Raw genomic sequence first — 15,155 nt, 5'->3', positions numbered from 1 at the left:
TAAATAGTATTCTAGTTGAATCATTATTATGTAAATACCATAATTAAAGTACATATTTATTAATAATAGTATATCCATTAACTCAATGTTATTGGTATATCATATATTTCTAATAATTTCTTGTTTATCATTTAAACCTCTTATAATTAATTTAGTAATTTATATTCATTAAACAATCAATATTTATTTACTAAATTTTTTATTAAAATTAACTATGTTATTACCTATAAGGTTTAAAAAGGGGGTCTTTATTAACTCAATATATAGGAAATCAGTTAAAGGAAATTACAAGGTGTAGAGGAATTAAAAATCAATGCAAAGAATCTAATCTAATTTTAAAATACCTCTGGGATAAGGTTAATACAATAATTACCTAATAACATATTAATAACTCAAGCATTCCATAATAATATGACAAACCCGCCAAAAACAGAACTTGAGGAGAGGGAAGACAGAAACCCTAAGACCTAACAAAAGGGGAATGATGAGGCTAGGAAGACAAGGCTGGGACCCAGCAACTGCTAATCTTCCAGCCATCACCCCTATTAAGATTGTTTGGCCTTTTCTCAATCTCCAGGGCCTCTCTAAATTTGCGATGGTGAAACTGCGCAACTTTGGCAATGACTTGAGCATCTTCTATACAAACATGATGCATAGTCTTCCCCGCATGCTCAGCCCTCAGCCCTCAGCCCTGGCTGAGCATGCGGGGAAGACTATGCATCATGTTTGTATAGAAGATGCTCAAGTCATTGCCAAAGTTGCGCAGTTTCACCATCGCAAATTTAGAGAGGCCCTGGAGATTGAGAAAAGGCCGAACAATCTTAATAGGGATGATGGCTGGAAGATTAGCAGTTGCTGGGTCCCAGCCTTGTCTTCCTAGCCTCCTCATTCCCCTTTTGTTAGGTCTTAGGGTTTCTGTCTTCCCTCTCCTCAAGTTCTGTTTTTGGCGGGTTTGTCATATTATTATGGAATGCTTAGTTATTAATATGTTATTAAGTAATTATTGTATTAACCTTATCCCAGAGGTATTTTAAAATTAGATTAGATTCTTTGCATTGATTTTTAATTCTTTTACACCTTGTAATTTCCTTTAACTGATTTCCTATATATTGAGTTAATAAAGACCCCCTTTTTAAACCTTATAGGTAATGACATAGTTAATTTTAATAAAAATTTTAGTAAATAAATATTGATTGTTTAATGAATATAAATTACTAAATTAATTATAAGAGGTTTAAATGATAAACAAGAAATTATTAGAAATATATGATATACCAATAACATTGAGTTAATGGATATACTATTATTAATAAATATGTACTTTAATTATGGTATTTACATAATAATGATTCAACTAGAATACTATTTACTTGTTTTTTAATAATATTAGAATTATAAATTATTAAGTAAATATAGATTATTTAATAAACATAAATTAATGTATAGAACTTATTAATTTAATTTTCAAATGGGCCATTACATTTAAATAATTAATAAAAATGATTTGTTTTAGAGAAGTTCTAGTTTACCATTGGACCCGTAAATTTAAACAATTATTATTAAATAAGTACACAGTTACCTATTGTAACTATATTCTAAGAATAATAGTAATTTAATACTATTTAAATAATTTAGGAATAATAATGAATATAGGTTATATGAAGATATAATTTATTAATGACCATTATATTTAGTTTACCATTATTTAGTTTACCATAATTTATTAATGACCTTTATATCTAGTTACCATTGGACCCTTAGATTTAAACAATTATTATTAAATAAATACACAATTATCTATTGTAACTAAATTCTAAGAATAATAGTAATTTAATACTATTTATTTGTATTTAAATAATAATTTGGGGATAATAATAAATATAGGTTATTTAATGACCATTATATTTAAACATAAATTTATTATATTATTCAATTAACTAATAATAATGAATTATATGCTTCTATTAATAATAAAATTAGTGGTTTGACTTTGATCATCAGTCAAAATTAGTCGTTGCAATATAGCTGTTGGAGTCTCTGCACACTCTATTTAATCAAGCTTAGCCAGATTAGTTCTTCAACTTGTCCTGACGATGAACCACACTGGTTGGTTCGAAACGCGTCGACAAAAGATTGATTATGTGATTTTGCCGAAGATTATCTAAACAATGATAATTTTTTTTTTTTCAAAATGATGGTGAGTGTTTGTAGAAATCTATTTTTCAATATAATACATCTACATACACAATTAAATTCAAATATTTACGATTGATATTGATATACTCAGCAAGTTGCAGCAAACACAACTTGTTTTACATATAACAAAAATTATTTATATACTTATTTATTCTATTTTCTACACTAACCTATTCTACCTTGAAAAGTAAAGCATACTTACGTATAAGAGTACTTCCAATGGATCCATTTTAGAAATAAAGCCTCAAGTGTATACATACCCAAATTTGAGAAATGTCTGTCAATAAATACTAGGGTATGAGAGACCAACTTCCCTTGAAAATATGATGTCAAAAATTGTTGAAGTATGGAGTGAAGCTGCAAACAACTCATGAAGTGAAACCAATCTTCAATATATTCTTTACTTTCTTGATTTCCCATAGTTGTCATATAATCAAGTTCTTGAGTTTCTAAAACAACTTTTTGACGTAGACTAGAAGAAACCTCCTTTTCTTCTACAATTTTTGGATTTGAAACATTTCCAATCTCGATATAAGTTTTCTGCAATTGTGTATGCAAGATAGGTTGGGTGGGAAGGGTAGGTAAATTTTGCAATTCAACATTGTAAGCATGTTGTATTGGTTTATTACGGTGAGGGTGTGGAATGAGTTGAGAAAGATATTGTGTAGGGCATGGAGGATTTTGATGATGTAGTTGATTGGGATGTGTGGATGATTTTGATATGCAAGCAAGGTGTTCTTGAAAAGATGGAAAAGAATATGGATGATATTTTTGTGCTACAAGATGAGGGAGAGTAGTCATGTAATCATAGGATGAACCATGCCAAACTTGTGGAAAATATTGATGGGGGTTATATTGAGATTGGCATGGCTGCCCTAGCACATGAGTATTCCATAATAGATTATGCAAGTAAGACAATGGAGAGGAAGTGTTTTGAAACATACATGTAGGCCAAGGTTTCCATGGTTGTGAAATTGCTGCAGCTTCTCCATCTCTTGGAAATGTTGTTTTCAGCCCAAGTAAGAAAGAGAAACTATCCATGGGATGCTCCTTTTAGCATTGAGGAAAAATCACTTCTTCAAATTTTGCTTGACTTTTCTTAACCTGTAAAACATGCAATTGTGAATTTAGAGAGCTAATAAAATCAACTTTAAAATGTTCAAATAAATCACTGATTTCATCTCTTATATCTCCTGTTCTTGTAGCAGATTTGGAAAGGAAAGAAGAAAATTCTCTAGAATTCTTACCAGCCTTGGATATTCCTCTTGAATACCTTATGCATAAATCACAAACATCATCATATGATCACTGAAAAACGTCACATTTTCCTATAAGATTTAAGATTTATAAAATTTCATCTTTGATCCCTTTAAGATTGAGTGTTTTTAAGATCTCTTTTTCCAAATGCTTATACTTTGATTTTTGAAGGTTGTATTTAAAACGCTCCAAATAGTCCTCCAAGCTTTCATCTTCCCCTTGTATCATACTAAAAATATCTTCATTGGCCTTGCAATAGTCTTGGTACTTCTCCAAGAATACATTCTTCATGTCCTCCCATGTTTTGATGCAGTTCCCACCAAGGCTCATGAACCATCGGAGAGCTGCTCCTTTTAGAGTAAGAGGAAACACTTTCAACCTTTGATCATTAGTACAATAATCATATCCTCTGCAAAGTACTTCAAACTCAAATAAGAATGTATCTGGGTCCTCATTATCCAAACCATGAAAATTTGGTAGAGAAAATGGAAGAATTATGTGCATTTGTGTCACTCCTTCTAGATCTCTGATAGGGAATTCAAAAGTAGCAATGTGAGCCATTTCTTACCATAATATAAGATGTTCTTCATGCGCTACTTTGAGGTTCCTCCTTCAGATATTCCTGTCGATTTGTTAGTGGAATGGGTGGTGCTTACATCACCACTTTCAGTGAAATGATAAGATTTTTTTCAAATTTCTACCTTTTCCTTCCTAGTTAGAAAAAACAATTTGAAAGGAAATCTAAAGCTCAAGACTTGGAGCAGGGTGTCAAAAGACCCTTCCCTCCCTAGGACAAGAAACCAAACAAGAAAATAATGCACACAAGGAAATCTAGAGCTTGGGACTTAGGGCAGGGCATCAAAGGACCATTCCCTCCCTAGGACGAGAGATTAGTTTTTCCAAAATCAAAACAAACAAAAATGCAGGAAAAAATTTAAGCTCAGGACCTGGAGCAGGGTGAGAGAACTCTTTCCCTCCCTAGGACGAGAGAGTGTATCCTATAAAATAAAAACAAGCAAAAATGCAGGAAAAATAACTATGCTCAAGACCTGGAGCAGGGTGTCAAAGGATGATTCCCTCCCCAGGATGAGAGATTGACCCTCTGGTCGATACAGATTGTGTCTTGCACCTTGTTAGCCTTCCCCGGCAATGGCACCAAAATGTTGGTGTCTGAGTATGAACAAATTATTCAATATTGTTTCCTACATTAATATGTCTATTTGGGTGCGTACTCTTTTCAAGGTAACGCGCAAGTATATGCAAGGGCAAGGTTATAATCTACATCAATCAAGGGTTCACAATTAAGAAATCAAAGCATCACTGTAACATTAATGGAAATTAAATTGCAGAAAGAAAAGCATTCGCAACAGCCTATGGAATTCTATAATAGCAATAAAGAAAATATGACAAGTAAAAAAATATACATAAAAAGGGCACATGCACAACACTTGATCAGAAGAGTGGGCCCAAATCCTTGGTCAAGGCTGTGCTTAACTCACATATTGAGAAAAATATCAGAAGTCTGGAAATTTCATTAACAAGAGTTCCACTGTTACAAAGCTCAATTCTTACATCAGCTAGCCCCCCTCTCTCTGAATTGTTTCTTTTAAATTTACAAATATCCAAAGGAAAGCTACAACAAACTGATCTCAATATTCAAGATGGGATCTGAGAGATTTGTCCATCATGATTCAGCTGGAATGAGTCAAATTTGGTTATTGCAATTTGGGCAATTCTGGAAAATGACTGCAACAACAAATCTACAAATATGTCCATTGAAGAACCTTGCGTTTCTCCCAATACGAATCGAATTTCTGAAAATGGCTCCTTAAGTAACTGATTTGGTCCATTTTGAACAAAATCCATGTCTCGGATTTTCCATATTCACTTTCATTTGCCCAAAATGTCCAACACAAAATGGTCGCTTCTTGTGCCAACGAATTCCTGAGTTGGAATATCTAATTATCTGTTGAAGACCAAATCTGCAATCTGAAATAGATATTGGAGGCTAAAATCATGAGTGAGGTTATAAGGAATGAATAAACCAAAATCATGCATAATAATCATTAATTATTAAAAATAAATGAGATCAGATATTATTTATCCACAAGAGCATAAACGAGCATAAATGATTATGAAATGGAATTATATAATAAATTATGGTAAATAATGTGATAAAAGAATAGTGGAAATATATGAAATGAATGTTAAGAAGTGATAATAATAATGACCAATTAAAATCCCAACAATGGGAAGCAGAAGGCCTGCTCATGAACATTGCTCAATATTTGAGATGAATAGTTGGTCGACTGTCGGGATGACTGACTGGGAAAACTGCACAATTTTCTTAGGGAGACAGGGATGGGAATTTGGTGTCTATCCAGCCTGTCTACTCAATTTCCCCAGTCAGTTGAGTAGGTGAAGTTAGTGGCCTCTACGCAATTTTTGAGGGGATTCAGTCCTGGGGTGACTTCCGGGTCCGACTTTCCGTGTGGCTAGCATGAGAGTTGATTGAATTGCTTGGGAGTAGCACATCTTGAAAAGACTAGCTTGGTGCTTCTCTTTTGTTCTGGTTCATAGTCAATTGAGTTGATGGTAGGGTGATGGTCCAACTGTAATAGGGGAGTCAAGTTGTTAGAACCTTCAACAAAAATGGATAAGTGTGTGAACAATCAAAAGATGCATAAGTGATCATACGAACACAGACTCGCATGACTTGACGATGAAATGACCAAACCATTTAGACACACATGTTCAATAAGACTGACCGGCGGTGTAAGCGACAAGTGTTACACTCATGATTGATCGTTCATTGATCGAGACGACGCTTGCGTGACAGTGAATGTGACTCCGTGTGTGAGTGCGACAGATGCTTTCATAGCAAACACAACAAGCACATACGAAGCGAAGACTTTGAGCATAACCAGAACATGGTTGCAAGCATGACTTAGACATCAACATGCAGAGACTTGAATGCAATGAACAAGCAAGGCGGATGTAAAAGCTCACACGAGCTCATGGAGTGAACTCGAGTGTGTACAGTCATCAAGTGAAACCCTTCAAGGGAGGCTCTGAAATTGGTGCAGGCCAAAATTTTGGAGGGTGGTTGTAGCCGCTACAATAGATCCTCAAGGATCTCATATTCTTTTTTATTCATTCTAAGGATTTCTTCTTTAAGATCGTGATTTTTATATTTTTCTAAAAAATATTTTGCATATCATCCCATGATTTTATTGAATTAGTCCCTAAACTCATGAACCATTTAAGAGCTCTATCCTCCAATGCTGTTGGAAACAATCTCAACTTTTGAGTGTTTTGTAAGAAACCATAAGATCTACAAAGGATTTTAAATTCAAAGAGAAAGGTTTCCATATCCTCTTACTTCATACCATGGAAATTGAGAAGGAAATATGGAGGGATGTTCTTCACATGAACACTGATATTAGTATCTTGAATGGGAAATACAAGAGGATCTTCTTCATTATCATCATCTCCATCCATTTCTTCTACTTTCTTAGCCACCTCTTCTTCTTATACCTGCAAAAGTGGATGATGGTGTGGCTATTACTGCACCACATGATCAAATGGGGGGGTTGGTGTTGGAGAAGTATTTTATTATTTATTTTTTTGAATAAGAATGTTGATGCAATGAAATTTTTTGTTTTTGAAATGAAATATGCCTAATGCAATTTTTTTTTTTTTGCAGAAAATAAAAGAAATGAATCAACTAGGGAAGAAAACAATGCATGCTTGGACACCTCCCCGACAACGATGCCAAATAGTGATGATTCCCATTATTTCAATAAGAATGTTGCAACTCCCAACGGTACCAACTTAAATTACTAACCTGGGGTCCCTACAAACTTAAGAGCTATCAACACTGTATGTGCAACATGCAATGTGTCCTTTCATTGATCTGAGTAATCAAGTGAATGTAATGTAATCAAAGCCTAAACTAATTGCAAAATGGAAATGTTACTCTATTTGAAAAATTGAAACCTAATTACTTTTACAAGAGGAAATCCTAGTTAATTTTTTAGAAAGGAAAGGCCATTCTTCTTTACATGATTGTAAATGTTAATCCTACATGCAAAAATGTAAACATTAACCTATTTGTGGAGCATAGATGGTACATCAAAAGGAAGCCTAGTCTATAAAATAGAAATAACGATGTTGGAAATGGAAGTGATAGCTTAAGATGTTTGAAACAAAATGAAGTCATTCTTAAATTACTACATTCAAGATAGATTTTGTCAACAAATTTCATAAGGTTTTTCATAAGGTAATCATGAAAATCATCATTATGCTCTGCAAGTCATGAATTGGTCCACTAATCATAACTGCAGAGGTGAATTGAAATGGAGAAGAGGTAAGTCTTAAGAGGCTTTTGGTCTTACTAAATCATGGTTTTGGAGCCTAGAGGTCATTATTCAAGGCTAAGAGACAAAAATGAATATTTTGGAGAAAATCTAGTCAAGTTTAAATGTGCTACATGAGTGAGACAACTCGTTGAATGTTTGGTGTGCTTTATATTATTTCCACGACTAGTCGCACATGTGGGGGGCATGATAACCCCCCTTGTTTGTTATGTCGGGTGTAGGAGGGGGGTCACATCCCCCCCTATTGGAAGGTTTCAGGGGGGCGATATCCCCCCTGTACAGGATCTGAGGAAGTGCCCTGGGAAATTTTTTTGGACCCTATATTAGGTGGGCGAACCTACCTATGGTTTTGTGCAAGGCTTTTGCACATGATTTTGGGCATGATGGTTTTCTGCCCATGGTATTTGTAGATCCGATCAAGGGAAGTACAATTATGTTCTAATAAAAGGTTAATGTATTGGGGTGTATGAATGCTTCAACACGTATATATATATGTATTGTAATATTGAAAGGAACATAATGAAAAATCAATCTAGTAGTCTTGATTTTGGGGTCCAGGCGAAAATCTCTCTGTATATCTGTTTTATGTTTTATGTTCTTGCCATTGTTTATTTTCTATTTTTAGAATTCATATGAAAGTAATTTCTGTACAAGGTTAAAATCGACATTTGGTATCAAAGTTGTTTTGGCTTCAAGGGGACACCTTTGCTGCTAAGGGGTTTTGTCTGGGCCTGTGGTAGGCCCTGTTTGGTGGGAGATCTACGGGATTGATTCTTGTGGTGAAAGAAGATGGAAAGAAGTAGAAAGATAGAGATAGGTCAATTTAATGGTCAGAGTTTTGAGTAGTGGAAACTCAGGATGGAGGATGTACTGGTAGATAAAGATTAGTGGATCATGGTACATCCAGGTACTAAACCAATGATAATGTTAGATGAAGACTGGATGAATTTGGATCATAAAGCAAAGATAACAATATAGTTTTGTACCTTAGATTCAATATTTTTGAATGTATCAGGGGAAGATATGGTGAAGGCATTGTGAGATCAGTTAGGGACTTTGTGCCAATCTAAGTCTTTGGTGAACAAACTATTCCTACTGAAAAAGTTGTATAACCTGAGGATGAAGGATGGAGACTCAGTTATAGAGAATCTAAATGCCTTTAATAATATAATCTAGTTGTGATCTATTGATATTAAAACTTTAGATGAAGATTAGTGCATCGATTTGATTTGTTCTCTACCAGATTCATGGGATAGTCTGGTTGTTTCAAAGGTATCAATACAACTACATTCAAGTTTGATGAAATAGTCCCATCGTTGGTGTCAGAGGAGACGAGATGGAAAAATATGGAGGGCTAGAATGGAGATTACTTTTCTGTATGATGATGGTCCCAGAACAGAAACAAAAATAAGTCTTTGAGTGGGAGATCTAAATCTCTAGGAAAACTTTTAAAGTTGTGATGGAAATATGGAAAGGAAGGGCACTTCAAAAAGGAATGTAGATCTAAAGCCCTTGAAAAAGGAAATGGGTCTGATGATGCTCCTTTTGCATAGGCGAAAACCACCTTAGATAAAGGTGGGGATGTGTACCTATCTTCTTCTTCAAGTACACATATAGATCATGAGGCATGGTTGATTGAATCAGGTGCATCCTTTCACTTCACTCCACACAGGGAGCGTTTATGCCAGTATGAGAAATATGATGGTAGTGATGTCTTCTTAGGGGATGAAAGGAAGGTTAGAATCATTGAACATAGAAAAGTTCAGATGAAGTTACAAGGTGGAAGGATTAGAACTCTTCCAAGTGTTCTGCATATTCCTGCATTGGCTAGAAATATGATTTCTGTAAGTAAAATGGATGATGCAAGTGTAAAAAAATGTTCAAGAAATATACTTGCAATATGGTTCAAGGAGCACTGGTATTGATGCAGGGAGTTCATATTGCAACTCTGTACAAGCTTTTGGGTAGCATTGTTATTGATGGGTGCAACAATTCAGTGGTTTTGGAAAGTGGGGCAGCAAATCTAGTGGTCTTTGGAGAAAATACCATGCTATGGCATCAAAGGCTTGGACATATTGGAGAAAAGGGCCTTCGAATACTTCATGGTAATAGTATGGTAGAAGGTATCTCTAATTTCTCTCTGGATTTCAATTTCTGTGAAATTTGTGTATATGGGAAGCAAAATCGTGTGAGTTCCCACTCTAGTACTAAGAAGGTGAAAGGGATATTAGAGTTTGTGAACAGTGATGTGTTTGGACCTGTGTCAAATCTATCTCTGGTGAGTCTTTGTACTATATATAATTTATAGATGGGGTCTCAAGGAATACATGGATATATTTCCTCAGGAAGAAATATGAGTTCTTTGACAGGTTTAAAGAATTTAAGGCTTTGGTGGAAAACTAGACAGAGAAGAAGATAAAGGTGTTGAGAATAGATAATGGTGGAGAGTCCTACAAGATGGAATTTGAGGAGTTCTATAAGAAGTGTGGTATAACACAACAGAAGACTACTCCATACACACCTAAAAAAAACAGATTTTCAGAAAGAATGAATAGGACGTTGATGGAAAAGGCAAGAAGCATGCTTAGTAGTGTCGGGCTAGGACAAGAATTCTAGGCAGAGGTGGTGGAAACTAAATGTTACCTGGTTAATAGATCACCTTCATCAGCGTTGGAGGATAAGACTCCACATGAGGTATGGACTAGTAAGAAACCTTCTCTTTCACATCTGAGGATATTTGGTTGCTATGTATATGTACATGTTCCAAAAGAGAAAACAACCAAGTTGGATAGTCAATATGAAAGGTGCATATTTAATGGGTATAGGATGGTTTAAAAGGTTATAAGATTTGGATCCTAGAAACAAGGAAGGTTTTGTACAACTAAAATGTGGTATTTAGAGAGGTGAAAGATGTTATTAAACATGAAGTCCTACCAAAGGAATTTGAGAAGATATACTTTGAGCTAAAGGAGGAAGAATTAGACTCTACAACAGAACGAGAATCAGAAGATGAAGAACCATAAATTCCAGCTATGAGAAGATCAGTTCAAGAAAGAAGTCAATCGAAAAGGTATAGTCCACTTGATTTTTATTCAAATTTTTCTTTATCTATTACTGATGATGATCCCAAAACTGTCAGGGAGGAAGTAGATTTAGGGGATGAAAAACTCTAGAAAGAGGCTATGGTTGATGAAATGGCAACTTTGGACAAAAATGAGGCTTGGGATCTGGTGGAGTTATCAACTGCAAGGAAATTCATTGGAAGAAAATGGGTGTTTAAGAAGAATATGAATGCATAAGGAAAGGTGAAGAAATACAAAGCTTGGTCGGTAGAAAAAGGTTATTCCTAGGTGCCGGGAATTGATTTTGGTGATATTTTTTCTCATGTTGCCAAGGTAGCTTCTATTAGATTACTTTTATATGTTGTTGCTGCTTTTTATTTTGAGCTAGAATAGATGGATGTGAAGAAAACATTTCTTCGTGGGGATTTATAATAAGAGATCTACATGAAGAAATCTGAAGGCTTTGTGATGAAGGGTAAGAAAGAACTAGTGTGCAGGTCAAAAAAGTATCTGTATGGGTTAAAACAGTCACCAAGGATGTGGTATCATAAATTTGATACATATATACAGGGACTTGGATTCACCAGAAGAAAAGCATATCACTATGTGTATTTTAAATTAACTTGTGACCATGTTATTTATTTAGTCTTGTATGTGGATGATATGTTTCTCATTTGAAATAACAAAGAAATTTTCCATGATTTGAAAACCCAATTGTCATCCAAATTTGACATGAAGAATCTTGGTGCTGCAAACTATATTTTGAGATTGGGAAAAGAGGAAGCTCTAGTTAAATAGAGGAAGTATGTCGAGACAATATTGCAAAGGTTTAATATGTAGGATAGTAAACTGGTGAAGGTTCCTATTCATGTAGGTGTAAAGTTATCTTCTGAACAGTGTCCTAAGACACAAGAAGAGGAAGAGGGCATGTTTTATGTTCCATATGCAAGTGCAGTCAATAGCCTGATGTATGCAATAGTCTGTATTAGACCAGACATTACACATGCAGTGGGAGTATTGAGTAGGTTTATGTCAAAACCAGGGAAAGAGCATTGGACAATAATGAAGCAAGTTTACAGGTATTTGTGTGGCACAAGTGATTATGGTCTGTAATATCAAGGAAGACCAAGATTGTACAAAATTTTGGACATTCGTGGCTTTGCTGATGCAGACTGGGTTGGAGATCTAGATTAGAGAAGCTATTCAAGTGGGTATGTATTTTACCTATTTGGAGGTGCAGTTAGTTGGATGAGTAAGAGACAGTCTGTAGTGGCACTTTCAACTATAGAGGCAGAATACATGACAACCACTTATGCAAGCAAGGAAACATTTTGGTTGTAGAGATTGTGTCCAAGTATGGGGTTAGTACAATGAGCAATAAGGATAGGCTGTGACAACCAAAGTGCAATTTTCTTGGAAAAGAACCCTACTTATCATTCAAACACAAAGCACATTAATGTTCAGTATCACTTTGTGAGGGATATGGTTCAGGACAAAAAGGTGTTGTTGGTAAAGGTGGACACTTTGAAGAATGCTACAGATGCATTGATGAAGTCTGCGAGCACTGAGAAGTTTTCTTGGTGTAGAGAAAGAATGGTTGTTGTAGGGATTGACTAATGACTAATCTCTCCTATCACCCCTGTGTGGAAAAGGAAACAATAAGTGGGATAATGTTGGGTGTGTGTTATATTCTTTCCACGACTAGTTGCACGTGTGATGGGTTGATAGCGCCCCCTGTTCGTTGCACTGGACAAAACACCTCGGGAATTTTTTTTTTAGACCCTATATTAGGTGGGAAGACTGACCTATGATTTTCTGCATGGGTTTCACACATGGTCTTGGGCATGATGGTTTTCTACCCATGGTATTTGTAGATTTGGTCAAGGGAACTATAGTTATGTTCTAATCGAGAGTTAATGGATTGGGGTTTATGAATGCTTCGACATCTATATATATATATATATATATGAATTTTAACATTGAAAGGAACATAATGAAAAATCAATCAAGTAGTCTTGTTTTTTGGATCTAGGGGAAATCTCTTGTATATATGTTTTATGTTTTATGTTCTCGCCATTCTTTATTTTTTGTTTTTAGAATTTGTATTCTGGTAATTTACGTACATGGTTAAAACCTACATTTAATCCAAATTAAATTAAATTAAAATTAGATCTGGCAATATTTTTTATTAATTATGATGTACTAAGACTCCGTTCCAAGTGGAATCACTCCAAAACACCCTGTTAACACATTCTAAAAAATAGCAGGAAATTACTACTCTAAAAACCGGAAATTCAAGAACTAGTGAGCTAGTTAACCTACCAAATGCCTAAACTAATAAAGTGAAAATGCTACAGGGTAAATTTTGTTATTAACTTGAATGTTTTTATGACCTAATACAAGTGGAATCAACTCAAATGAAGCTCATTAACACGTTCTAAAAAATAACATAAAATTACTACTATTTCGCTACAAGGGACTTCCAGAAATTCTAGATTTTTGAACTAGTAAACCAATCCAAGTAGCTCAGCTATGAATATGAATTTTCAAGGCTTTTCTAAGGATGCATCATTCTTGTGAATCTGTAAATGACCTAAAAAGAAGTCACTTCAATCATTTAACCAATATAACCTACAACAAAGAAGCATGAATAGTAAATGCAGAGATAAGAGATGCAAGTGAAAAAGACATTCAAAGGAAATAAAAAAAATTGTATAAGAGGGTTCTGAGGCTCCTCAGGTGGCCAAGCCCAAGGAAACTCACAGTAATATGAAGGAAACCAATCTTTAGAAGCTAAAAATGACATTAAACTTCATTATTTGAATCAATCTAAGTACATCCCTACTAGAAATGAAAGTGGAGCTGCTAAATAACAATATTTCTCCACAAGAAGACTAAAAAATACATGCCTTTAGAAGAAAATTTGAATTGGTACTTATAAAAACTTATGGGGAAGCATTCTCATTGAAAGGAGGCAACTTTCCCCTCCAAAACACCTCAAAAAGTGGATCTAGTTCCCAACACTAGGAATTTGCATTAAATTGTAGGGAACACATTCCTAGATTTTCTCAATCATTGGAGCTCTAGAATTTGTACAATAATTTCATGATATCTTCGTCATTTTCTATCCAGTATTGGTATTCCTGTATCAAGGAGCAAGTCCCTAGATTATCTCCTCCAATTATTCATAATTTTCCTAATATTCTCACAATATTCTACAAAAATAAATAATATTATGCACATAATATGCAATTATCTCTAACCTTCATAAGAACATATCATAGCTAAAAAAAATTATTAAGTGTCGAATCAGAGGTTTAATATAGCCTTCATGTGGCTAAGAAATATTGGATGTGCTTTAATTTGTGTTTAATTTGGAGGACCATTACAGGTTTCTAGTATAATTGTCCCACCACCACCTTCTTTCTATTTGGTTTGGTTATGTGACTACTTATTAGAACCTTCTAGTGTGTAATGTTTGGTCTGAGCCAATAGCCTTGACCTTAGGGTGTTTTCACTAACATAATTGTGTTAATTTATAATTTTTCACCCTAGTTGAATATAGTCATCGACAGTCACGTCACCTTCACAATTTTCCTCCTGAACGAGTGGACTTATTGGTGCTCAAGACTTAGATCAACACATAGTTTTGGAATCTATACATGGTCTTTTTAGTAGTGATCTCATTTCCATCAAAACTTTGTAGATGATTCTACAACCCCTTCCAGTTCGCCTTTGACCGATCCACTAGGACTTAAGATATTGCGGCTGAACCCTAATACTTCCACACGTGCTTATGCCTTTTTACCATTGTCAGTTTTCTATCCTATGGCAAATTATGAGGCATATTTACCTTCTGCATCGACAATTTTTACTGCCATGACATCATTTCCACCACTCATTATGGCACTACCTAATCCTCCATCTATGCCTCTCACATCTTCTTGCGACATTCCACCAGTTTCCTCTATCGCTCCTACAAATTTCCTGTTCGTTTCCATGCCAACTCCATTATCTATGTCGACTATGGTCATTAATCCTAATCAACTGGTAGGGTTAGGAGTCATTGTTGGGTGGTATAAATGCAATATTTACACCAAAATTTAATTTTTCAATCCAGGGTTGTAAGACTTAGAGGCGTAGCACAATATATGCCAAAATACAACCTTAGGGATCTATTAAATAAAAACCAAGCTCTTGCAAGAAATTCAAGAGGAGCATCATTTAGGAAAAATAAACAAGACTCTTCAAAACAAAGTAA

Source organism: Pinus tabuliformis, chromosome 6 (assembly GCF_031772625.1).
Source record: "Pinus tabuliformis cultivar Carrire ecotype Pingquan chromosome 6, CPIR1, whole genome shotgun sequence".
Taxonomy (NCBI): domain Eukaryota; kingdom Viridiplantae; phylum Streptophyta; class Pinopsida; order Pinales; family Pinaceae; genus Pinus; species Pinus tabuliformis.
This window is presented reverse-complemented; position numbering follows the sequence as displayed.